The following is a 25818-nucleotide window of genomic DNA, read 5'->3' on the forward strand; positions in this document are numbered from 1 at the left end:
CTGTGGTGTAGGTCACAGACGCGACTTGGATCCGGCATTGCTGTAGGCCAGCGGCTACAGCTCCAATTTGACCTCTAGCCTGGGAACTTCCATATGCCAAGGGAACGGCCCTAGAAAAGGCAAAAAGACAAAAAAAAAAACCCCAAAAAACAAAAAAACAAAACAAAACAAAAAAAACCCCTCAAAGTTCTAAAATTTATTCAGTGAGTCAACATGAAAGATGTTCTAAAGTTTCAATATGAAAGGACAGTAAATAAAATTATAAAAAGAAAAGTAATGAGAAGATTCTTTCCCTACCAGATATTAAGTATATTCTTCAGGAGAGGGAACACTGGAGGGACAATACAGGGATTGGAGATTAAGAGGTACAAACTAGTCTGTATAAAATAAGCTGCAAGGATGTATTGCACAACACAGGGAATAGAGCCAACATTTTATAATAACTATAAATGGAATATAACCTTTAAAAATTGTGAGTCACTATATGGTACCCCAGTAACTTATATATCAACTACACTTCAATTAAAAATTTTAAATTTTAAAACTATAATAAATAGAAGAGTGTAATATCAATATCAGAATAGACAAGCATAAAAGTGGAAGTAAATAGAAAGTTCAAATCCAGACAGGTGTTTCTAAGGACCTAGTATAAGATAAAGATTTCATATCAGTAAGGGAAGGACTGGCTATCTGATTAAAGGTATTTGCATCATTGGCCTCTTCCTTAGGGCAAAAATATGATTCTATGCCCTTCCTTACTCTCTTTACTTTAAAATAATTTTCATATTGAATTTCACTTAAATAAAAAATTAAAGAAGAATATAGAACATTATTTTTACTGTTTCAGAATGGGGAAGCCTTTCAGCTCTTGACAGCAAAAGCAATAAAGTTAAATACTGATGGATGTGACTACATAGAAAGTACAAATTCATGCTATAAAAATGACTATCCTGAAACATTGAAAAGATAAAGATATCAAAGTGGGATTTTTTTTGCAATAAAAGTACATAAGGAGTTAATATTTTCTCTATAAAGGACTCTTAAAAATCAGTTAAAAATGAATAGCCTAACTGTAAAAAATGAAAATGGCAAATTACACAAGCAGGCAATTTATAAAAGTAAGAGCCAATAAATATACAAAAAAAGTTGATATTCTTTTAAAAATGCAAAATGCGATATCTTACCCCCCTCTAATGGATTGGCAAAGGTTAAAAGGAGTAAAACTAAATAGTGCTTATCAGCATATAAAGAGGCTGTCACTTTCATATCCCATTTATTTGAGTATAAATTAGTACCACTTTCCTGGAGGGCATTTTGGCCATCTCTTCTAAAAGCCATAAAATGAAAGCAAGCCCTTTGACAAAGTAATTCCACTTCTGGGAAGGAATCTATCCTAAACAGATAATTGAAGAGCTTCAAGTTAAACACGGTGGATTGAAAAAAAAAAAAAAAAAAAGAATTAACTCTGCCCCCTCCTGAAACCCCAAGACCAAAACAAAGTTAAAAGAGAAGTGCAAAGTAACAAGGAGATGACAGTGGGATAGAGTTGTCAACATAGCTTTGGAAGTTGAAAATGGATGAATGAGCAGAGAGTGGCAAATTGAACACATGCATTTAATTTTCCTCTCTTCCAAAAATCCCACTAAAGCTACAGTAAAGGGATTGTTTAAAAAGGCTTAAACCCACAAGGGTGGGGAAGATGGGAGAAGAGAAAGGAGGAATTTTGTAAGCTAGAAAGTCAATGGATGAGTCATAATTTACTTGGTGAACCTGAGCATGCTGAGGACTCACCTGGTTTATACCACAGAATCTTCAAAAGACCAAAGAAGTGGAAGCTCTGTTCCTCTAGAAAGAAAATGGGGAAGGAATGTGTGTGACTAACATAGGGAGGATTGTTTGAAAGCTACTTAAGTGGCAATTAGATCCCTATGCTCCCTCTTCTGCTCTGTGTCACTGAAGACCTGCCTCTCCTCTAGCCAGCAGATGACTGGAGGTTTCTTTTCCCTGGAGAGGGCTGTTTGCATTTCTTGACCTGTGGCCATATCATTCCAGTCTCCGCCTCCGTGGTCACATGGTCTCCTTCGTTTCCGTGTCAATCTTTCTCTGCACAAGGACATTTACGATGGCATTTGGGGTCCACTTGAATAATCCAAGTTTATCACCTCATCTCAAAATCCTGGATGTAATCTAACTGTAAAGATCCCTTTTCCAATTCAGGTAACATTTATAGGTGCCAGGAATTAGGATGTGAATCTTTTAGGCGGCCATTTTTCAGTCTGCCAAATAGGCTAATTTAAATCTATTGATTTTCAAAGTTAAATCAACCTTACATTTCTGAAATAAACCTGTTTGATCATACTCTATGACCCTTTCTGGAAATATGTTGTTGGATTCAATTTACTAAAAATTTTAAAAGATGTTTTCTAGATCAAATATCATGAATGTCATGAAGGACACTGGGCTGAAAGTTCTGGTCTCTGTTCAGTTTAAGATGTCTTGGTTGTGGCGTCAGTTTTCACTTCATGTATTTTGAATAACCAATTTTTGGTTTCATTGCTTTTTCTTTCTTGTTTTCCTACTTCCCTTTTCAGAATTGGTTTCTGTTCTTTATTATTCCCTTCTCTTTTCTTACTTGGATTTAGTTTGCTTGTCTTTTGTTTATTTTAGTTCCTTAAGTTTAAACCATTAGTTTGCAACCATTCCCCACCTAGCCTCCTCCCATATATAAGAATTTAAAGCTACAGATTTCCCTCAAGATGCTGCTTTACTTGTAACCCATTTATTTTGACTTATTGTTTTGACTATTTAAAATTCAAAATGTTTTTATTTCATTTGTGAATTCTTTGAAGCATAGGTTATTTAGAAGTGTGTTATTTAATTTCCAAATATTTGGAAATTTCCCAGTATTTTTTCTGTCACTGATTTATAATTTAATTCTGTATGGTAAAATAATTTTATTTGCATGATGTCAAGTTTCTAAAATTTACTGAGTCTTTCTTTTATGACCCAGAATATGGTCTATCCTGGTAAATCCTCCATATGTCCTTGAAAATAATTTGTACTTTGCCCAGATGGATGTTGTGACTTAAAAGTGTCAATTAAATCGGGTTAGTTGACTTAAAATCTTCCATGTTCTTACTAATTTTCTGCTTGTTCTGTCAATTACTGGATGAAGACTGTTGAAAAATTATAATTATTTCTTCTTCCAATTCATTGTTTTTATTTCATTTATTTTTAATCTCTATGCATAAAATTTTAGGATTGTTATCCTTTTATTCTGTCTTTATCCCTGGCAATATTCCTGTTCTGAAGCCTACCGTACCTGATATTAAGATAACTCCTTCACCTTTCTTATGAATAGTGTTTGCAAGATACATCTTTTTCATTATTTTACTTTTAATCTGTGCCTTTGTAGGTAAAACTGGTTTCTTTTAGAGAACATATTGTTGGGGCTTGCCTTAAAAAAATTGAATCTGGAGTTGCCGTTGTGGCTCAGTGGTTAATGAATTTGACTAGGAACACTGAGGTTGTGTGTTCGACCCCTGGCCTCGCTCAGTGGGTTAGGGATCCAGCGTTACCATGAGCTGTGGTGTAGGTCCCAGACGTGGCTCACATCCCACGTTGCTGTGGCTGTGGCATAGGCCGGCAGCTACAGCACCCTATTAGACCCCTAGCCTGGAAACCTCCATATGACATGGGAGCAGCCCTAGAAAAGGTGAAAAGACAAAAAAAAAAAAAAAAAAAATTGAATCTGACAGTCTCTGTCTTTTAACTTTTGTGCTTAGACCATTTATAAATAATGTACACTTCATTTTTCAGCTTAAATATACCAACATCTTCCTTATTTTCTTTTAACTCTATCTGCTATTTGTTCCTTTTTCCTCTTTCCTTCCTTCTCTGGATTACATTTAAAAAATTTTATCTCCACTTGGTTTATTGCTATATCTCTTTGTTTTAATTTTTAGTTATTGCTTTATGAGTTACTATAACCACCTTTAACTTATAGTCTAATTAGAAGTAACAGATAATACCACATGTAACTGTAGAAAACTTAAAGTAGTACATTGCCATTTTCTCTCTCTATCCTTTCCCTGATGATTACTGATGCTCAACATGCAAAACAAAATCTGGATGAGCTATCCCTTCATGATATCATGAGATATCACTTCATACCCATTAGAAGGCTACTAGAAAAGCAACAACAACTAATCCAGAAAATAACACATGTTGGTAATGGTGTGGAGAAATTGGAATCTTGTGTACTGCTGGTGGGAAAGTAAAGTGGTGCACTTGCTGTGGAAAACAGTATGTGGCTCCTCAAAAAATTATACGTGGAATTGGCATATGGTCTAAAACTTTCACTCCAGCGTATGTACCACAAATGATGGAAAGTAGACACTCAAACAGATATTTGTATACATAGCATCATTATTCACATTTGTCAAAAGGTGAATGCAACTGAAGTGTCCATCAACAGATGAATGGATAAACAAAATGTGGTATGTACATATAATGGAATATTATTCTGCCTTTAAAGGGAAGGAAATTCTGAAGCTACAATAGAGATGAACCTTGAAAATATTATGCTAAGTGAAAAAAACCAGTCTCAGAAGGACAAATCCTATATGATTCCATTTAGATGAGGTATTCAGTGGAGAGAAATTCATAGGAAACAGAAAGCAGAATGGTGGTCACCAGGGGATGGAGGAAGAAAGGAATCGGGAGTTGTTGTTTAATGGGTACAGAGTTTCAGTTCTGGGAGAAGAAAGTGTTCTGGAGCTGCATGGTGGTGTGGTTGCACAGCAATGTGAATGTTACTTAAAACCGCTGAACGGTACAGTTAAGTATGCTTAAATGGTGAAATTTATATTTTGCATATTTTACCACAGTAAAAAAAAAAAATAGAGCAGAGATCCTGCTGTGGTGTAGTGGGTTGAGGATCTGGCACTGCCTCTGCAGCAGCTCAGGTCGCAGCTGTGGCTCCTGGCAGGGGAACTTCCATATGCCACTGGTGCAACAACAACAAAAAAAAGCATTCTGCTTTGGACAAGGAGACATTTTTGGTTTTTGGTTTTTGTTTTTTTTTTTGCTTTTTAGGGCCGTACCTGTGGCATATGGAGGTTCCCAGGCTAGGGGTCAAATCAGAGCTGTAGCTGCTGCACTATGCCACAGCCACAGCAATGCAAGATCTGAGCTGCATCTGCAACCTACACCACAGCTCACGGCAACGCCAGATCCTTAACCCACTGAACAAGGCCTGGGATCGAACCTGTGTCCTCATGGATGCTTATCAGATTCTTTAATAACCGCTGAGCCACAATGGGAATTCCTTGGACAAGGAGAAAATCTTCATCAAACAAACTATGCTCATCCCCACTGAAGACCAATTAAATCAGATTCTGGGGTATCAGTATATATATCTTAAAGCTCTCCAGTGATTCTAATATAAAGCCAGTATTGAGGACATCCGACCTGAGTTACAGATCTCAGTGATGGAAGAAGATTTTCCTGACTTTATTTTTATTTCCCTTATGTTTTTTGAGTTTGACCAAAAGATATAAATTGGATTTAAGATAATTTTTCTAGGGTCTGATTATGTTTTAATAGAAGTAACCTTTAAAACCTAAAGTTAGAAATTTATACCCTCCGAAACTATTAAACAATCTTGAGGGTAGAATAAAAGCAATTCAGACACTGAATCCCCCCGCCCTCCAATTTTATCTCCTATTCTTTATAAAGAAACTACAGAAAATTGTGTGCCAACTAAATAAGGGACCAACCTAAGAAAATGAAAACAGGGGAACTAGGAAACTAGGCTGGCCAACATAAGAGAGAACTCCAAGCTTGGTTAATTATGAAAACAGACTATAAACAAATTATTTATATATATGTAGTTAAATACTAAGAAAAGCACTAAAGACACTGTGCCTGTCTTGGCAGAGGGGGAGGAGTGAGACAGGGCATTGCTGATTTTCACTGTGAGCAGTTTTTTAACTTTTAAAATTATGTTCAGGTTATTTCTCTGGTTGAAGAGCTATTTTTCAAATACACACGTGCATAAAGATATATGGATAAAGATGTTCATCTCATCATTGTTTATGACAGTGGGAAAATTACTATTTACTTCAGGAGATAATCTGAGTGCCTATCTTACAGGCAACCACTCTGCCAAGGAAAATAACAGTTGAAGCAGACAATAGAAGGAATGTGTGTGATTAGCGGCCAAATGGCTTATGCAGTTCCATTGTTGTAGGATTTCAGACGAGGTAGAGAGAGCCTTCTGGCTGGGATTGGCTTGGGGAAGAAGATGATGGCTGTGCTTGGCTGGTAAGATGGGACTTAGGGGGCTCTGAAGCTGGGGCAGGGGGCTTATGAAGGGCCCGGAAGAAGGTAGGCACCCAGGATCAGGAAAAAGTGGGCACACTGGCTTTGCAGGTGGGGGAGAGGATGGTGAGGAGGAGACCCAGTCGTGCAGGGCATTAGGGCTGTGCCGGAGAACCAGGGCTGCGAATGGCCAGTGCGGTCTTTTCCACGTGCAGCTAAGCATCCTTCCTACCAAGCCCTGCAGCGGGACTCCCTGCCGTCTTTCTCCAGCAACATCTACGTGCTCTTTTCTTCTACCACTGAGATCAAACATATCGTTTTAAGGTGGCCGGTAGCCAAGATTAGGCTCTGTGAAGCCGGAGGAGTTTGGATTAGGGTAAATCTGAGGACAGGTTTAGCGGCGAGCCTGTGGCCAGGGTTAAAGTTCAGGCTGAGGCCAGGCTTAGGGTTCAGTCTGCGTTCAGGGTTAGGGTTTGTCTGCAGATACTGGTTTCTGATTGGATCCTGTTTTTTTCCGGTGTCAATAAATGTTGCTTAAGGTCATGGATGAATTGCAGATTTTGGCCAGCTCTCCTTCCCAAAGCCTTTCAGCCTCTGCCTTTCTCAGGCCCTTCTTTTGGTTTTTCTGGCACCCTCTTATCACACCACACACCCAGGCGTCTCCCCCAGACCTCCCCAGGCCCAGATGTCCTATGTCCCAACCCACCCCCTCCCCCTTTTCTCATTGGCAGGGATCCAAGCCCTCAGCAGTGGGTGCCTGGCCTGTGTTGGGAGGAAGGGGTTGCATGGTGGGTTTGGCAGTGGTAGAGCTCTGCCCAGAGGATGCTGGACTCTCTGCCCCCTGACCATCTCACCGCCACCAAGCCAGTGGCTCTTCTCCCCTCATCGCTCTGGGTTGGCTGCCTTCCTCATTTCCTGGGGAATCCCAGCCCATAGAACGCATGGGTGCTTCTGAGGCAGGACACTGAAACTTTAATCCCAGCTTTCCTTTCATTCCTGACTGCCTCCCACCACCCCCCCCACTGCCATGGTCTCAGTTGGGCCCCTCCCTCTCCCTGTCCCCAGCAGACACTGGAGTCAGGCCTTGGAGGAGGGCTCCCCCATTCAGCCCAGCTTGGCCCTCTGGGTGTGGGATGGTCTGTCCCTGGGCAGGGTTGGGGTGCAGTGGAGGTAGGATGGTGGGGGCCATGGGACTGGGCAATATCTCCTTGTTCCTGTGCTACCCCCCGGGTGCATGCCTTCCCAGCCTTGTCCTTGGCTGCCTTCCAGCTTGGCTGCCTTGCTCCCCGCCTTCCTGCTTCAACATGCAGGAGTTTCAGGAGCGGCTTGGAGGACGCAGAGCGTGCCGTCTGGCACTGAGGCAGCCAGGGAGGGAGGGGCCCACGCGCTGGCTGCCCTGCTGCCTCTCTCAGCTCCTGCTGGACTTCTTCCTCTCTGTCATCTCTGTTTGCTTTCTCTGGGTCCCAGCCCCACCAAGGCCCTGGCCTCTTTCTGCCTCCACTCCAGCCTCTCTTCTTTCCATGACTCCGTCCCTGTCTGTCCCTGTCACTGTCTTGCTCCTGTTCTGTGTCTCTGCTCCCATCTCGGCCTGGTCTCCACCCCCGGTCTTGTTGTCTTCTTCTTTTTCTTTTTTTCCCTCTTTGTAGGGCTGTACCCATGGCATGTGGGAGTTCCCACGCTAGGGGACGAATCGGAGCTGCAGCTGCCGCCCTATGCCACAGTCACAGCAATGCAGATCCAAGAGTCTGCAACCTATACTGCAGCTCATGGCAATGCTGGATCCTTAACCCACCGAGTGAGACCAGGGATCGACCCTGAGTCCTCATGGATACTAGTCAGATTCATGACTGCTATGCCACAATGGGAACTCCTTTTTTTTCCTTTTCTTTTTCTGTTTGCATCTCTCTTTTTTTAAATTTTATGGCCACACCTGGGGCATATGAAAATTCCTGGGCCAGGGGTTGAATCTGAGCCTTAGCTGGGATCTGCAACACAGCTGTGGTAATGCTGGATCCTTCAACACACCATGCCAGGCTGGGGATCAAACCCAAACCTCTGTAGCACCCTGAGCCACTACAGTCAGATTCTTAACTCACTGCACCATGGCAGGAACTCCCTGACTGCATCTCTTGCTTGCAGACTCCATTATCACAGAATGGATGGGCAAGTCTCATCCCCGGTTACTTGGCAAGAAAGACCTATGACAAATTCCTGTTGGTGGTGATAATAATTTGGTGGAGGGACACTTCCCCTAACCTCGCCTCACCCATTTATCCCTGTACAGGAAACTTTATCACCCACTCACTTCTTGGGGCCAAGGGGTGCAAAATCGCAGGCTGTTCTGCTTCTGGGGTCTGTGAAAGCTGGGTGCAATTTGCAGGTGAAATGAGTGCCTTTGGGGAGTGAGGTGGTCCTTTCAACCTGAGGAACCTGAGCAATGGTGCAGAGGTAAAACCATGCACGAGCCAGGGTCCTGGGACGTTCGCCTGCTGAGACCTTGATGTTATGATTGTGAACAAATGGGAAGAAATGGAGAGGCCGCTTGAGCCCAGATAGTGGACTTGGACTTGACTTTTTGGGCAGTAGGGAGGCAAGGTGGCTTCTCCAGCACAGGGATGCTGGGCCTCAGGTGGCCATCAGGAACCTGCTTCCTCCCTCGACACACGAGCACCAGAGGGCTTGGACCAGGGACATTATCCATGTCCAATGCAGGTGGCTGTGCTGATCCCGGCCTTCACAGAGGGCGTCTGTCTCTGGGGGGTGGGGTTTCTGCAGGGATGGGGACCATTGGGCAAATGCCCAGGCAGGTCAGGGAAAGGAGTTGTGATGGCTGTGTCTCCTGTACTTTTGCTCTTCAGCAGCTTCTCCTGTGCCTGGAACAAAGCTTAGTTTATCATTTCATTTGCTTATTTATTTATTTGTTCTGGCCACACCCATGGCTTGTGGAAGTTCCTAGGCCAGGGGATCGAACCCCTTCCACAGCAGTGTTCTGGGCCACAGCAGTGACAACGCTGGATCCTTAACCTGCTGAGCCACCAAGGATCTCTATTTCATTCATTTTTTATTTCTTATGTTTGGCTGTGCCTGCAGCCCCTGGAAGTTTCCTGGCCAGGGGTTAGACCAGAGCTGTAACTGGAGCCACTGCAGTGATGATGCTGGATCCTTAACCACTAGGCTACCACAGAATAAAGCTTAGAATCTGTGCAGAGGTTGCAGGCCCGGCCTGGCCTGGATCTTGGGTCCTAGTGCGTATCCCCATGGTGGGGTTTTCTCAATGTGCTCAGACGGTCTCCACATGCACTCTCTCAGCCCACTCCTTCTCATCCAGGGGTTTCTGCTGGGAATTCTGCCCTGCCCACTGAGGATGAGGTTTGGTCCTGCTCCTGTGTCACACTTAAGGAGCCCGGGCTCCTCAGCAGGCACCCTCGGGTGGGGTGCCCAGCTGCTAATTGGTACCTGTAAAGCACTTGAAAGAATAAAGGATGACACCAGTGAGGAATGCAGCTTCTAATCCCAGTGACTCTTGAGTCAGAGGAGGAACTGGGGAGGGACGGTCCGGAGAGGCTCCTGGACTGGTCTCCTTTTCATCTTCAGGAAATTTGCCCCTTCAAGATCTGCACCCATGGGGAGGCCCCAGGAAGCCCTATCCCCTTTCCAAGGAAGCAAGGCCTGAAGAGCGCCCCAGTCCTGGTTGCTTCTGTCCCTCAGGATGAACTAGAGAAGGACCCCAGTGCAGTCAGGAGACCCAGGCCCCAATTTCCAGAATAACTCTGAGGTCTGAAAAAGTCACATCTTGTATCCCAACCCTCATGGTGACAAGTCACCAAAGGCGCACCTCAAAGTAGCTTAAACGGGAGAGTTTGCTCTCTCCGTTAATGTAGGGTGATCCCAGGCAGGCTGACCTAGCAGGCCAGCAACCCCTCAAACCCTCAGGGGCCTGGGGACCTCTCATCCTTCCTTTGCCTAAAGCGGCAGTTGGCAGTGTCTTCCTCAGGGTTGTAAGTGGTAAAATGGTGCCTCTCTCGCGCTCTCTTTTTTGGACTAGAAGACAATACCTGGGATCTTTATTTTATTTTTTTAGTGGGGTACAATCATTTAGTTATTTATTCGTTATAATTTTTTAGTAAGTTGATTTACCATGTTCTATCAATTTATGCTGTACAGGAGTTCCCGACATGGCTCAGTGATTAATGAATCTGACTAGGAATCACGAGGTGGCAGGTTCAATCCCTGGCCTCGCTCAGTGGGTTAAGGAGCCGGCGTTGCCGTGAGCTGTGGTGTAGGTCGAAGACGCGGCTCGGATCTGACATTGCTGTGATGTAGGCTGGCGGCTACAGCTCCAATTAGACCTCTAGCCTGGAAACCTCCATGTGCTGCAGGTGTGGCCCTAGAAAAGGCCAAAAAAAAAAAAAAATTACAGTGTACATCAAAGTGACCCAGTCATATGTATGTATAATATATATATATATACATACATTCTTTCTCTCACACTATCCTCTGTCATGCTCCATCGCAAGTGACTAGATATAGCTCCCTGTGCTATACAGATCTCACTGCTTATCCACTCCAAGTGCTAGAGTTTGCATCCACCAACCCCAAACTCCTCGTCATTCCTACCCCCTCCCCGCCCCCTTGGCAACCACAAGTCTGTTCTCCAAGCCCATGAGTTTGTTTCTTTTCTGCAGATAGAAAACTCTCCCTCAGGCCGCCGCTTCCTTCCCAGGGCACACTGACCAAGATGTTGTTAACACGCTTGGGCCGGGGAGGGAGACCCTGTCATAGGCTTGCACTGCTTGCTTTCAGAGGCAGGTCATGGCAAGTTGTGAGTGTCCTGTGGCATTTGGAGACAGGGGGTTGGGGGCCGGGGGGATTGGCAACTGGAGATGGCCTGCCATGGTTGGAATGGTTCACATCCTCCGTGGCTTTTTTTTTTTTTTTGTCTTTTTGCCTTTTCTAGGGCGGCACCCGTAGGCATATGGAGATTCCCAGGCTAGGGGGTCTAATCGGAGCTGCAGCCACTGGCCTACGCCACAGCCACAGCAATGCAGGATCCGAGCCATGTCTGTGACCTACACCACAGCTCATGGCAACGCCGGACCCTTAACCCACTGAGCAAGGCCAGGGATCGAACCTGCCACCTCATGGTTCTTAGTCGGATTTGTTAACCACTGAGCCACGAGGGGAACTCCCTCCGTGGATTTGAGCATCATATGAGTCATTTATGAAGGTGAAAACCTTACTTTTACTATGCGAGCGTAGGCCCTAACTCCATGTTATAGGCGTGTTCTTACCCAAGATTTACCATGTAAATTGAGGGAAACCTCTCTGTGGTTTAGAGCCGCCCACCACTTGGGAGGATCCCAAAGGCAGTGTGGCTCCGCAGGGCACAAGTGACTGCCACCCCATCACAACATTCGTCACTGTCGCAGTGCATCCTCTGGGGTGGTCTCGCTTGACCATGTAACATATCAAAGCGCAATGATCCTATCAGAAACTGCTTTTCCTGTTATCCCCCCTTTACGTTAGGTATGGCATTGCGTTGATTTTTTTCTTTGAAACTATGTATTATCTACGGATTTTACTTCCAGATAAAAAAGAGGCTGGCTCAAAATGTCAGCTGTCAAAAGAGGGTGCTAGATTTGAGAGGGTTGTGAGCTGCTGCCTTAGGCTAATAGAGTTTGTTCCTGGGACTGACAGGGGGCAAGCTCCTTGGACATAAACTTCAGAACAAAATCGGGGGTACCCAGAGACAGAGCCTTCTTTGGGGTGGGGTGGAAGGTCAGCTGGGAAGCTACTCATGCCTCTGCTCTACTTAGCCCATGGGGGCCTCAATTTGCTCATCCGTGAAATAGGTTGATAATCTCAGCTCTGCTTCCTTCCTCCCTTGTGAGACTCTAATGCAGGGAACCGAGAAAATTCCTGGAAAAGGGAAAAGTGCCGATCGACTAGGAGGGCGCTGCTGTGTCTTTCCTGTTTCATGGCCTCAGGAGCCCATGTCCTCACAATCCCCCGTATTGTTACCCCAGATTCATTAACGCCATTCACATCAAATAGAAAGGCAGGTGCCAAAGACATCTGCGCCCCCACCAACATGTGGTGTTTCTTAACCCACCTCCCCTGGGGGCCAGCACCTTCTCTTGGCCTGCCCCTCGCAGGGCACACCTGCGTGCTGCCAGGCCCTGGGTTCCATAGGAGAGAAACAAATGGAGATGGTGAAATTCCAGGTGTCAGGAAGTGTGGAGGCGGCGCAGATGCTCCTGCTTGGAGTCCATCCTGCTCCCCCATCCGCTGGGGATTTAGATGCTGGCTCTCAGCTTCTCCCTGGAGGTGGGGGTGGGGAGAGTTTTGGCGAACCCCGAAGCTTGCTCTTGTGGGGTGGGGGTGGGGTCTGTCTCAGTCTTACGTGGCAGTTAAGGGCAGGACTGAGCACCTGGGTTTAAAACAAATGCCGGGGAGTTTCCGTTGTGGCTCAGTAGGTTAAGAACCAGACACCATGTCTGTGAGGATGCCAGTTCAATCCCTAGGCCTCGCTCAGTGGGTGAGGAATCCAGGGTTGCCCCAATTGTGCTTTAGGTAGCAAATGTGGCTCAGATCCGGCATGGCTGTGGCTGTGGTATAGGCTGGCAGCTGCAGCTCTGATTCCACCCCTAGCCTGGGAACCTCCATAGGCTGCAAGTGCAGCCCTTAGGGGAAAAAAAAATTAAAATAATGCCTGGATTTAAATGCAGGGGCCACGTATTGAACCACTCTGTGCCTCAGTTTCCCATCCATAAATGGCATAAGAACATATCATTGTAATTAAAGGAAACAATGACTATAAAGCTTTAGAACCATGCCTGGCGCAATGATTTAGTCATTAGCTGATTTGTTGCTGACACATGAAGTTCTGGGGCTGAGAGCAGCGTGCTGCTGGGGTACCCCCATCTTTGCTGGGCCCAATAGCTGGAGTCCTAGGGATCATGACTCACAGGTCCTCTGGGGGAACCGCCTTGGAACCTCGGCCTCCCCTCCCAGGCCCGAGGTGGCCGGGCCCAGGGAATGACCTCAGCCAGCAGGAATGGGGAGTCTATAGGGCTGCCTCCCCTAGGGCCTTCCTGATGCTGCCTTGTACCTGCTTCCTAGCAGGTGACCCTCAGGACTCCAGAGGTCACACCAGGGACTCACTGTGGCCTCCCGATCTAGACACCGTGTGTGGGACCCCTCAGTCCCTCCTTTCTGCAGCCACATGGTGTGCAGCTGATTCCAACCCCAGCCTCAGGGGCGCCATTGACCCTGACCTCTAGCCGATACATCAAGCAGGCTTCTGATTGATGCACGACTCTGACCTTTGTCTGATCTCTGTCTCTGGCCATGGATTGACTCCTGGGCTCAAACAGTCCCAGTTCCGGTCTCTGGCTGGGCTCAGGCCCTAGCTACAGATTGACCCATCTCCCAGACATGGAAGATGGTCAGGGGGCTTCTTGGATGAAGTCCTTCTCTCTGCATCACTTGTCCCTCCCTTCTGATCCCTGGGCTCTGGGCTGGGGTGGTCCCTCGCCTGAAGGTGGGGAGTGCCTGCCTGGCTCTGCTTGCTGGGAGTGGTCACATGAAGAGGGGATCTCGGCCTGAGAGGAGAAGATGCTGGCTTTGTTTCTTAGTCCATTTCTCAGTGATGCTCACTGAGGAGCATCCTTTCTCCTGCCCCTTCTGACTGCAGCTCCCAGATGGAAGGGACCAGACCTCCCTGCCAACCCTCATTGTTAGCACAGAAGCGCCCCAAGAGCAGCCGCGGAACTCCTCAATTGGACCAGATGTCTTAAGGACAGAACTGAGCCTCTTCCCTCCGACTGGGGAACCCCCAAAAGCTGGAGCTGTGTCTCCATCACCGCAGGGGAGTCCCTAAGAAGGGGAGATGAGCAGCTTGACTGCGGCAGGTGTACAACCTTGGATTCAAATCTTGATGTCGTTCGTTCGTGTGTGTCCTTGGACCAGTCGCTTAACCTTTCTGAGCTGTTTCCTCACCTATGAAATGGGGCCAGTGACATTACTGACCTCATAGATTTGTGAGGATTGAATGAAATGAGCTTCAGGAAGCCCTGGGTGTGGCGTCAGGTGCTTGCAGGTGCCCTGTGGATGTCAGAGGTCACAGATATGATACTGCCATCATGTTAGGGGTTCTGCAAGGGCAGTAGACACAGCGAAGCTGAGGTCTTCGCCCTCTGCACTCAAACCAGGTTTTTCTCACTGGGGAGGGATCAGATGGGCCTACCTGCCACCCTCAGGGGCTCTGGGCCTGCAGAGCTTGGTCCAGCCTCTCCATAACACTTCTCTCTGTCCTTCATCCTAAGAAGGCTTCTCCTCCTTGGCTTTACCCCCACCCCCTACATCTACTTATCCTTTTGAGTTGCTGGCCCAGCCCAGCCTCTCCGAGAAGTCTCCTGGCTTGACATCTGCCAGGGCCTAGCTCTCTAAGGCTAACTCACAAAAGCCAGGGCTGATCCTCCATTGCAGATGGCCTTGCCATGATCCCTGGCTGCCTGGATCTCCAGGAACAGTGAGAGCCTGGGGCTCGGCCTGTCCCTCTGCCGTGGACCTAGGGCAGGGCTGGGGCAGAGGTGGGGTGTGTCCTCTGAATAAGAGCCACTGTGCTGGGGATGTCTCTGTAGCCCTTGTGACCCAAGCAAGTATCCAAACTGTCCCAGGCAGGGTTTGGGATTTGTTCTCTCCCTTTTCAATTAAGTAAGTCAATTAAGTCATCTTGAGTCACTCCAGTGGCTACTTGGGGCTTTCTCCTTAGTGAAGCCTGATTCATTAAGACAACAGGACAGGTGCCAAGTTCAGCCATGGCTTCATGAGCTCAGGGCACACTTCCTGAGTTCAGGCTGGGGGGTCCTGCCCACAGAACATGACTCAGGAGAGAGAAGAGCAAGGCAGGCACCTCCATACATGCCCTAGGACTGACCTCCTGGGAAGAGACCAAGAAAACAGGGATGTGATGCCCCATGGGTCACTTGGCCAAAGCAAGATGTGAACTCAGGCTGCCCCAGAGACTGGGGCATCCATTTTTTCCATCAGTCACAAGCATTCTTCAGTGGTCTTCTAGGTGCAGGTTTGAAGGGAAGGTTAAAAAAAAATGGCTCTATGACTCCTGGAGCCACCCTTTTTACCTTGGCTGATGGGGAACTCAGCTATTAATTTAATCCATAGTCACAAGGATCTGTGTCAGCCTGTCTGTTTGACATATTTGTGTCTTTTTCCTCTCGAGTTTTTGTTTATTATTATTTGCTAGTAGTGACATAGGAGTACGCATGTAATTTATTATAAGCTACCTCATGTCCTCTCGGGAAGTAAGTAGAGTCTAAGTGAAACATCAACGAGTGGGGTCCTGGAGTTCCCGTCGTGGCACAGCAGAAATGAATCCAACTAGGAACCATGAGGTGGCAGGTTTGATCCCTGGTCTTGCTCAGTGGGTTAAGGATCTGGTGTTGGCGTGAGCTGTGGTGTAGGTCGCAGACATGGCTCGGATCCCAAGCTGCTGTGGCTCTGGCGTAGGCCAGCAGCTACAGCTCCGATTAGACCCTTAGCCTGGGAAACTCCATATGCTTAAAAAAAAAAAAAAGAATGGGGTTCAGAGGAGCCCACAGACCGTTAAAGAGGAATATTGGGAACATCCTGCATCTCTTCTCGGTTGAAGGTAAACTCAATCTAAAGAGTGTAGATAAAGTAACATTTCTGGGGCCTGAGGACCAGAAAACAATTGCAGCTGCAGCTTCTGCTTGGGGTGAAGAGTAGCAGGGGCTTGGCCCAAACCACAGCTCTCTGCAGAGGGAAAGTGGTCTGGGTTGAGAGCTGCAAGCCTCGACTTTTGGCCCCAACTCCACCATTCTCTAGCAGTGGGACCAGGGTAGCTCCTCTGTTTATCCGGGTGCTAAGTGGGTGTGGTGATGGTGGGGGGGCTGCCCTTGGCTTTCTGGGGGCTCCACCAAGGCTCCCCTGGGCCAGTGGGTGATTTGAACAATTTCTCCAATTAGGACTGGTTTGCACACAGCTCTTGCGGCTCAGAGAAGGAACTGGGACTGGGAGGGTTTGCTCAGGCTATAAGGCCAGAAAGGCTCCCACCCCATGTCCTAGAAGAGGAACCCATGTGTTATAAGAATGACTGCTCCTGGTGTCAGAGACCCACTCACCACTGAGGCCAGGTGCTCCCCAGCCACTGTCTTCCCTGCTTGCCTAGATCCCTGTGTCACATTCCCAGCATCCTGTGGTGACCTAGAGGCTGTGTCACAGTTACCTAACTCCCTTGGAGTCCCAGGTGGCTTCCAGCGTGGGGAGCCCTTCCAAGACTCTGAACAAGAGGAGCCTGCAGAGCCAGCCAATGGAAGCTTCCAGGAACATCCTTACCCTGGGAATGGGCTGAGCGGGCCCTGACGCACCTGCCTCCCCGTGGTTCTGTGCAGATGGTGTCATGGGCACAGTCACCATTTACTTGTGCACACGTCACATGCCACCTGCTGAGCTGAACGCCTTATTTAATCCACACAACATTCCTATGAGTCAGGTACCATTATTAGCTTAACTTTATAACGAGGGAAACCGAGGCACAAAGGTTGGGTCCCACAGTTAGGAAATGGTGAGTTACCAAAGTTCTCTTAACCATTATGGTCTAGGGACTCTCATTCATTCATTCCACAGTGTTTATGGACTGCTTACCACGCCAGGAGTTCAGGCTCCATTAAGGAGTGAAAGAGACTAGAAGCCCCGCCCACCTGCAACTGACATTCCAGACGCCACAGAAAGACCTCAAACAATAGACAGAGTGGACCAGAAAATTATACCACACTTTAGAAGGTAATAAGCGGTGTGGGGAAAATAAAGGAGAGTCAAGTGGACTAAAGATGCAGAGGATAGGGGAGGGTTGCAATGAAGCCGGGCGGTGAGGAAGGCCTCGTTTTAGGGAACACTTAAGAGGAGGTGGTGGGGGAGCCATGTGGTTCCTTGGGATAAAGACACACAGGGGCCCAGTGGGTGAGCCTGGCTCCTATAAAGACAGCAAGGGGGTGTGGGCGGCTGGAGGGAGGCTGCGGGGCTTGAGGGCAGAGAGAATGGGGGACACTCACTGGGTGTGTGTCCCTGCAGGCCATTGTAAAGCTTTTTTTTTTCCTCCCCAAATCCTGTTGGTTTTATGATGCAAATAGAAGGATGGCTGTGTCTTCAGGGCTTTTGTGGTTTCTGTTTGAGAGCAATGGGCAGCCTTGTAGATTTCAGCAGGGAGGGACCAGATTTGATCATCTGTTTATAAAGGACCCTCTGGATACAGTCAAGAGACCAGACGGAAGGCTGGGCACCTGCAACGGTCCAGGGCAGCCCCTGGGGCCTGGCCTGGCTGGGGAGGAGAGGAGCGGTGAGAAACAGTGAGATCCTGGATGTGTTTTGAAGGTGGGGCGGAAGGACTTGCCACTGGATTGGATGTGAGTGGGAGGGAATGAGAGGAGTCAAAAATTTGTGGCCTGAACAACTGGTAGGATGAGTTACCATTTACTGAGACACAGGGTGGAGACGTTTCTTTTTTGGGGTTTGGGGGATGATCCAGGGTTCAGTCTTGGGTGTGTTGAGTTTGAGCTGCTTATCTTGCAACCCAGGCAGAGCCGTGGAGCCGGTGGCCGGGCCTTCTGGATCTGGAGTGCTGGGAGAGGCCAGGTTGAAGCCTTGTCATGGGGTGTCCCAGCCTCAGAGCTTAGGGGTGATTGAGGGACTGGAGCAGGGCGAGGTCAGGCCACGCGGTAGGTGGGTGGCAGGGCTGGGACTCTCACCTGCTGCCTCCCAGCGACAGCCAGGACAGGAAGGGGCTGGGGCTGGCTGAGTCCCCCATGCTCGCTAACAGAGAAGGGAACAGAGGCCCATGTGACTTGCCCAGGCCGGCAAGGACAGGCGGCAGAGCTGGACCCCAGGCCTCCCTGACGCAGGGCTCAGAGATTTGTGCATGACAAGAAAGCACTCGCGGAAGCGCCCTGACAGGTCTGGAATGTGGGAGTGAGTGCGGTGGTGATTGTTATTTGCCCCATTGGCTGGCCAGGGGCGCATTTCAGCAGGATTTGCCCTCTCACCCAGTGAGCTCCAGGGATCAGCTCACGTTCTTCCTGCTGGGAGAGGCCCAGGCCCCTGGGTGGGGGCCCCACGCTCAGTCCCTGCCTCCCTGATTCATTCCAGCTCTCCTGGCAGCCTGAGTCACTTACTTTCCAGGCGAGAGCTGCTGCCTGTTTGGCAAATCCCTGGATCCTGGGGTGGGGGGTGGGGGGAGGAGGAATGGGCACTAGAGCCCAAGGTTAGTCCTGTGTATAGGTGAGGCAAAGCAGCCACCCACACCTGCCCCAGATCCCTGCCCCAGCCTGGAATTCACTCACTTGTCTTTCTGTCCATCCCATCAGCGATTCCTGAGTAAGCATCTCCTTTCAGGTACTCAGTATGGTGCAGGTTACAAACCACTTGCCGATGGTCCTGTTTTGCAGCCGAGAAGACCGAGCCTCTGAGAAAGGAAAAACCTGGCTCAAGAGAGCCCAGCTAGTTAACAGGAGAGCCAGGGTCCGGCCCCAACTTGTCTGACTCCAAGAGTTCTTCCATGTACCATCACTCCTGTCCCCAAGCTTGGCTGCCATTTTCCAACTCTTGGCCCTGATTTTCTGCTCTGGGAAGCAAGCTATGACCTTAGGGAAATCTGTTGATTCACCTTGCACTTTGGGTAATGGAAGAAGGAGGAGACAGGGGCCAATGAGGAATAGCCTCCTCCATGACCGAGCAGCAGAGGCTTGACAGTGATGGTGGGAGACATCTCAGTGGGTGGGTGCTTAGCGTTGGCTCCATGGAAGCAACCAGAACATCAGAGGAGAAGTCAACTGGTAGAAGGCATCCTGGGGAAGGAAATAGCCAGAGGCATGGAATGAATGGTATTCATGGGTCAAGGTCATAGGGTGTGTGCATAGGGTGGGGGAAGGTCAGAAGGCAGAAGTTTCTGAATGCCTATGGAATGTTCTGGGCTGGAATGCCAAGGGGCTAAGGTGCCTCCTCTTCTAGGAAGCCTTCCTGTGTTAACTCTCTTGATTCCTCAGCCCCAGGCGGCTCTCCTTCCTTCCCTGGCATAGCCTGTATTTCAGAAGGAAAACATGAAACTTCCTGGGTCGTACCCTCTGTCCCAGGGAACAGGGCATGAGGCAGCTCTCAGGGATGGGGGCCCACACAGATGTTAGAGCCCTGACACTTTCCCAAGAAGGATCAAACTCGGGGCCAGCCCCATGACAGGTGGATTGTGTTTTACTTGAGGTGTAGCCAGAAGTCTTCTCTCCAAAGAGCCCCAACCGAGGGTTATGATGCCTAGCATCTGAGCAATGGAGATTCACCCCTTTGGACTCAGGCACATGCCCTTACTATAGGCAGATCTCCTGCTGAAGGCTGTTGCTTTTCCTATCATCATGAATGCCACAAACTAACACTTTCCTCCCTATGTGGGGCGTGAGGGCAGGATGGGGGAGCAGAGAAAACGAGGGTGGCCTGAGACCCCCACACGAAGGCCAGGCAGCAGAGGCACCTCGGGCCATTTCACACCTGTGCTGTGGGAGGACCGGGTCCATTCGGAGGCTTCTCAATAATCCATCCCCATGTTTCACCAATGCCCCATCAGCTAGGTCAAAATTTGCCCTCTTTCGGTGAGACTCTTGGTGGGTCTTGAGCTTCCTTGTTAGAGGCGGGTGTAGGGGCTGATTTAGGGGGACTGAAAAGAGGGTTCTTGGAGTGCCCTTTAGCAGGCAGAGCCTAATTCAGGGAAAGGAAACCTGTGCACCTGTCCGATAGCCAGTCTGCAGAGGGCACAAAAGAGTCAAGCTGTAAAATGTGCCTTCTCCCGTTTCCACCTGTGACCCTATCTGTAACTGCCCAGTGCTCATTAGCTCCACTCCCACTGAAATGGACAGTGCCCTTGAACAGAATTAAAAACACATAAGGCTCACCTGTCTTGACTGTGTGTTCCTGAAGTAAGTATGCACATGCCGTATGATGCATTTACATGCCATGCATTTCACTCGGGACTGAGTCAAAGCTGCAATCAACCAAAATCTCACAACCAAACAATGCATGGTGCATACAACATGGCTTTGGGGGAAGGAGGGATTTATTTTATTATAAGGTTAAGGTTTTTGACGTGACTCTCAAAAGTGAGTCTGGTTTACAAAAAAGGAAGTCTGAGAACTTGAGTAACATGGCCAGTGGATGACTGTGAGCTGGAATAAAAATGTTTAAATATATTGCAAATAAGGCTTCGATAAGTTAGAGAGTGTGGCTAATGGTGGCCACTTATGAGTAAGAGAAAGATTGTGAAATAAAGGCAATTCCAAGTAAATTGAAATAATTACACTTACTGCAAATAGTTGATTTCTTATTTTAAATTTGGAGAAAAGATATATCCTTTATAATAACTGAAAATCTGTTTCCTCAGTTCCACTGAATAAAACTGAACAAAAAAAAATGTTTAATGGTTTATTGGGACATGAAATTATTAGCTTTCTTGTGTTGACTGGGTGCCTTGTTCTTCCCTTCGGAGAATGGCTGGCAGCATAGATGCTGCTTGTGGGCGATTGGAAAGCATCAACTGGGTATGTTGCAGCTCCAAATTTGTGACATCTCATTAGTGCTTTAAATAATAAGATCTTGCAGCAGGTTTAAGAACCTTTGCAACTTCAGTGTAGTGATGAGCATTTATGATATTTGAGGCTATGTTCCCAACACATGTGATATGAAAGTATCTGGTTTCTCTTGGTGACCAACCAAGTCACAGGAACTTTTGTTTACTTCTCTGGTTTGTGACCTACAAGTGTAATTAAAAGAGAATTCACTTAGAGGTTAGTGAAAATAAAGGTATAGTTTTGTTCCCCATTCAATTCCCAAACCCTCTACATTCTATCCATGGGGCCTAGAGACCCTGGGATAAGGATCCTGGCCCTTGAGGTACCATCTCAGTTCCAGCCCACTGGGCACATGCCTAGAGGGTCTCTACCAACCCTTCCTTGGTCTTGGTATCTTGTCTATACCTGTGTCCTGTCCACTTCCCTCTCCTGGTGGCTACTCCTTTTGGCTTCCTGCTTTGCCCTCATCCTGCTTTGCCTTCAGGATGTAGACCTGCCTCTACGTCCCCTCCAACTTGAGGCCTGTTCCCTGGCCTACTGCTGGAGCCTCCTGCTCCTCTCCGCCAGCTTCTCATTGGTCCTCCACATGGTAGCAAGGGGGATGGCAAGATGCAAATTCATACGTCACCTGCTTAAAATCTCTCAGTAGCTTCCAAGTACACAGGGTAGGAACAAGAGGCAGACCTTGGCTCTCAGGGCCCAGCCCCACACCTGCCAATCTCATCCCCCACAGCCCCTTTCCCTTCTTGGTTCAGGCAGTGGGCTCCTCTGCCTGGCCCTGCTTCTAGCTGCTCCCTCTGCTTGGGGTGCTCAGCTCTTGCTCAGATGTGACTTTCTCCAGGAAACCTTCCTGCCTGATGCAATGCTTCTGTTCCACATGGGCTGCTCTCAATGCCAGATTACTATAACGCGCATTTTCTCTCTCACACTGGGGATGGGTGGAGGTCCTTTGATGGGACACAAGGGCACTGGGAGCATCCTGCCACCTGGGAGGACTGAGCGGCACAGAGAATCCTGGCTCAAGGCTTGTGCTGACTTCAGAAGATACCACAGTGCTGGGAACCCAGACCCATAGACGGTGGGGTGGGGGTGGGGGTGGGGGTGGGAGCAGGCTTCCCTCCACACCCCCATGTGCGCTTCCTCAACACGGGCTCTCCTTACAGCGGTCTAAAGTCCCTAATACAGTTGCTGTTTTCCTTTTCCTTGATGTCTATCATCTTCCCATCTAGCCTGTTAAGTTCAGAGGAGTCCCAGATCGTGTCCTTGCCTGGCCCCTTGCAGTCTGGCACACAGCAGAGTTCAACAGTTGCTGTTGATGAAATGTGCGTGTTCTCTCTTCCTGAGGGCGGTCAGGAAGAGCCTGTGTACGCTCACTGCTCTCCGGGCCTCTTCAGGGCCTGCCCGCTCTCCCCTGGGCTTACGTGGATGTTTCTCCACTCACCAGCTAAGTCACGGTGTACTCGTTTTGTAGGAGGGTTGCCAGTGACTCAGACCCGGTGTGACCGGGCCTGGCTCTGAGGGGGCTCCTCAGAGACCAGATAGGTGCTCAGGAAATGTGTGCCGAGTTGAGTGTAAGCCAAACTTGGAGGCAGAGTGTTGGGCGGGATGGCCTGTTTGGAGGAGGGTGGGCCTTCTGAGGAAGGAACAGACGGGACAGGTGTCTGAGGTCAGGGTTCGATTCAGGGTCAAGTGGCGGGGCCCGGGCTCAGAGAAAGGTGCTGGGGAGTCCGGGGAGTTCCACACCCCACAATCTGGGCTGGGTGCTCCAGATAGGATCCCGGCACACCCCCGGCGGCCTGCCCCCACCTGCTCCTGGGGCGGGGGCAGCAGGTGGGGCCCACTTATCGCCAACCAGGCCAGAGGGTGGAGCCAGCCTGGCTCTGGGGAGATGGCAATCACGCAGGCACTCCTTAGTGGAAAATCACCTCATAGCACAGCCCCTTCCTGGGAATGGGAACAGAAAGGACCTGGGAGACACAGGGGCAGAGGGTGTTGGTGTCTGGAAAGGTGTTCAGATGCCTTTAAAACCGGAGCCAGGTGGGTCTCCTCTCTGGGGAACAGGCAGGTGGACAGTGCTCAGACTGGATCAGTCCTGGGTTGTTCTGGTCTTGGCCTTCTGAGGTCTTGGGAAGCAATTAAGACCTCTTTCTAGGCCCCTGGTGGGGTGGGGGTTCCTCCAAACAGTAGACCTGGACCAACTTCAGTTATGGTCTTCTGAGAGCTCCTAGGCCCCCAACTTAGAGGTGACAGTATCCTTGGCCAGGGTCAGCTTGTGGGATGCATGCTCTGGATACTTTATCATGGGGGCTGTGGCTGCTGACCTCTTTATGGTCAGAGTGGGCAGGCTAAAGAATGTTCATATCACTTACTAATGGATTCGCTTAAACTTTTACATCAGAGCATGTGCTGGCATGGGCTTTCCCATGCACATCCACAAATAAAGACAAGCTCTCGTGTGACCACAGACATATCCAGGGTCCCGTGCACCAATGCATAGATTCCACGCAGAGGTACGGGCATGCACCAGTCTCTGCATGTGGGCTTGGCACCCCAGTCCTGTTCAGGAAGGTGGGAAGTCATGCAGATCTCCTTTCAGCCTGTTTTCTAGGCAATTCAAATTTGCAGTTGAACTGTACGATTTTGTATCTCATGCCATGAAATCTTTTTATAAACATCATTTAAAATCATTGCATAATCTACTGTCATATGGGTGGACTATAATTTATTAAAACCAATCCCCTATTATTGAACATGTAAGTCATTTTCAGTTTCTCACAAGACTGCATATATCTCTATGCACGTAACAGATGATTTCCTCGGGCTAAACTCCCATAAGTCACAATGCTGTCAGAGGGTAAGACTTTTCTCCCCCATTTTTACTAAGATATAACTAACATATAAAATGGTAAGAATTTTTTAAAGGCTTTTGTAAATATTGCCAAATTACTGAGATGGTCAATTTTTATGCCCACCAGCAGTGCTCATTTTCTCATTCCCATGCCAATACTCTTATTTCAAAAACTGCTAATTTCATGTGAAAAATGTTTTTTTTGTCATTCTTTTAGTTTGCCTTTGTGGCTTATTAATAATTACAAACATTTTATATGTTTGTTAGTAATTTATATTTCTCACTTTTTTCTGTTTAAATCATTTCACCATGTATCTATTTTGAGCCTAGCTTTTTAAAAAAAATATTGATTGTAAGAACTCTTTGTATACTAAGAACCTATGGCCCTTTACTGGTCATAAACATACATATGTTTCCTACTTGATTTTACATTTTGCTCTCTTTTGTTTTGGACATAGAGAAGAATTACATTCTAACCAATCAAACTTAAAATGTTTTCCTTCTGAACTGTTCCATTCACTTTTAAGAATGCTCTTGCCTATTCCAGATACTGATTATCACTTCTGTTTTCTTCTCGTGTATGTGTGACTTCATTTTACATACAGCTCTGTAATCATTTGGGAAGAGATGACATTATCCCTGCCCTCAAGGAGTTTGCAGGGAACAGAGGAGACGGAGCACCAGCCTGTGTTATCACTGCTCTCATCATGTGCCAGAGATAAGATATGCAGATAGGGGTTCAGTGAAAGGAGAAGGAAGCTGCTTGAAGGAGATGGGACGTTAATGGAGTTCTCAAGGTCGCACTGGGCTGAGAGAGGTTATTTGTCAAACACATACCTAATCTGATTATGTGCCAAGCATTGTTTTAGTGCTTTATAAATATTAAGGGATTCAATCCTTATAATCACTTAGAATTATCTTATTATGAACACCCCCATTTTATAGATTAAAAAACTGAGGCCCAAAGAGTATAAAGAACTTACCCAAGCCCTGCTGTACAGCACAGAGGGCTATATCCAATCACTCGTGGTAGAACATGATGGAAGATAATATTAGGAAAAGAGTATATATATATATATATATATATACACACACATATATGACTGGGTCACTTTGCTGTACAGCAGAAATTGGTACAACATGGTAAATCAACTATACCTTAATAAAAATTTTTAAAATAAAAATGAAAATAAAAAAAGAACTTAGCCAAGAGAGTATATAGAAGGGCCAGTATTAGAACTCATAAAATCTAGTGGGTTGGAGGGATGTAGGGTTACTTAAGACTAAGGAACTTGAATGTTCGAAGGAAGAGTTTAGACCAGCAGTCAGCAAACTTTTCCTATAAGGGGCCAAATAGTAAATAGCTTAGACTTTGCAGACCAAGAGGAAAAATTGAGTGTATCATAGGTACTTATACAATGTGTGAGAAAACAAATTCCCACAATTTTTTTTTTTTTTTGCTTTTTAGGGCGTCACCTGAGGCACATGGAGGTTCCCAGGCTAGAGGTCTAATCAGAGATACAGCTGCTGGCCTATGCCACAGCCACAGCAATGCGGGATCCGAGCTGTGCCTGTAACCAACACCACATCTCATAGCAACGCCAGATCCTTAACCCACTGAATGAGGCCAGGGATCAAACCCGCACCCTCATGGTTCCTAGTCAGATAGAGTTCCACAATAGGAACTCCAAATTCCTGCAAATTTTTTATTGATAAAATCTAAAATCTAATAATAATAATAATGATAGAGTACAATTAAAAATAATACATGTTGATTAAGGGGAAAAATGGAAGTATTTTTGGAGGGATAGAGCACTTTGCTTAAATGAGATTTCCAGTTAGTGGTCCTAGTCATCTAACTGACTGTGAATGTTCATTTGTAAAAACCCTTCTCAGCTTGTGGGGCCTTAGGAACACAGGACTTGGCTTTGCACGACTTCTGCTGACCCCAGTGTGCACCTGTTGTTGCAGGGCTGAGCTGCATTGAGAAATGATGGG

General features: G+C 47.5%; 1 pseudogene; it reads right to left on the minus strand.

Annotated features, from left to right (window-relative positions):
- Positions 1 to 18172, minus strand: part of LOC125128459 (GDP-D-glucose phosphorylase 1-like) — a 77638-nt pseudogene extending 59466 nt beyond the window's left edge.
- Between the last annotated feature and the right edge of the window lie 7646 nt (positions 18173 to 25818).

The sequence above is a fragment of the Phacochoerus africanus genome, chromosome 5 (assembly GCF_016906955.1).
Source record: "Phacochoerus africanus isolate WHEZ1 chromosome 5, ROS_Pafr_v1, whole genome shotgun sequence".
In the NCBI taxonomy this organism is placed as follows: Eukaryota; Metazoa; Chordata; class Mammalia; order Artiodactyla; family Suidae; genus Phacochoerus; species Phacochoerus africanus.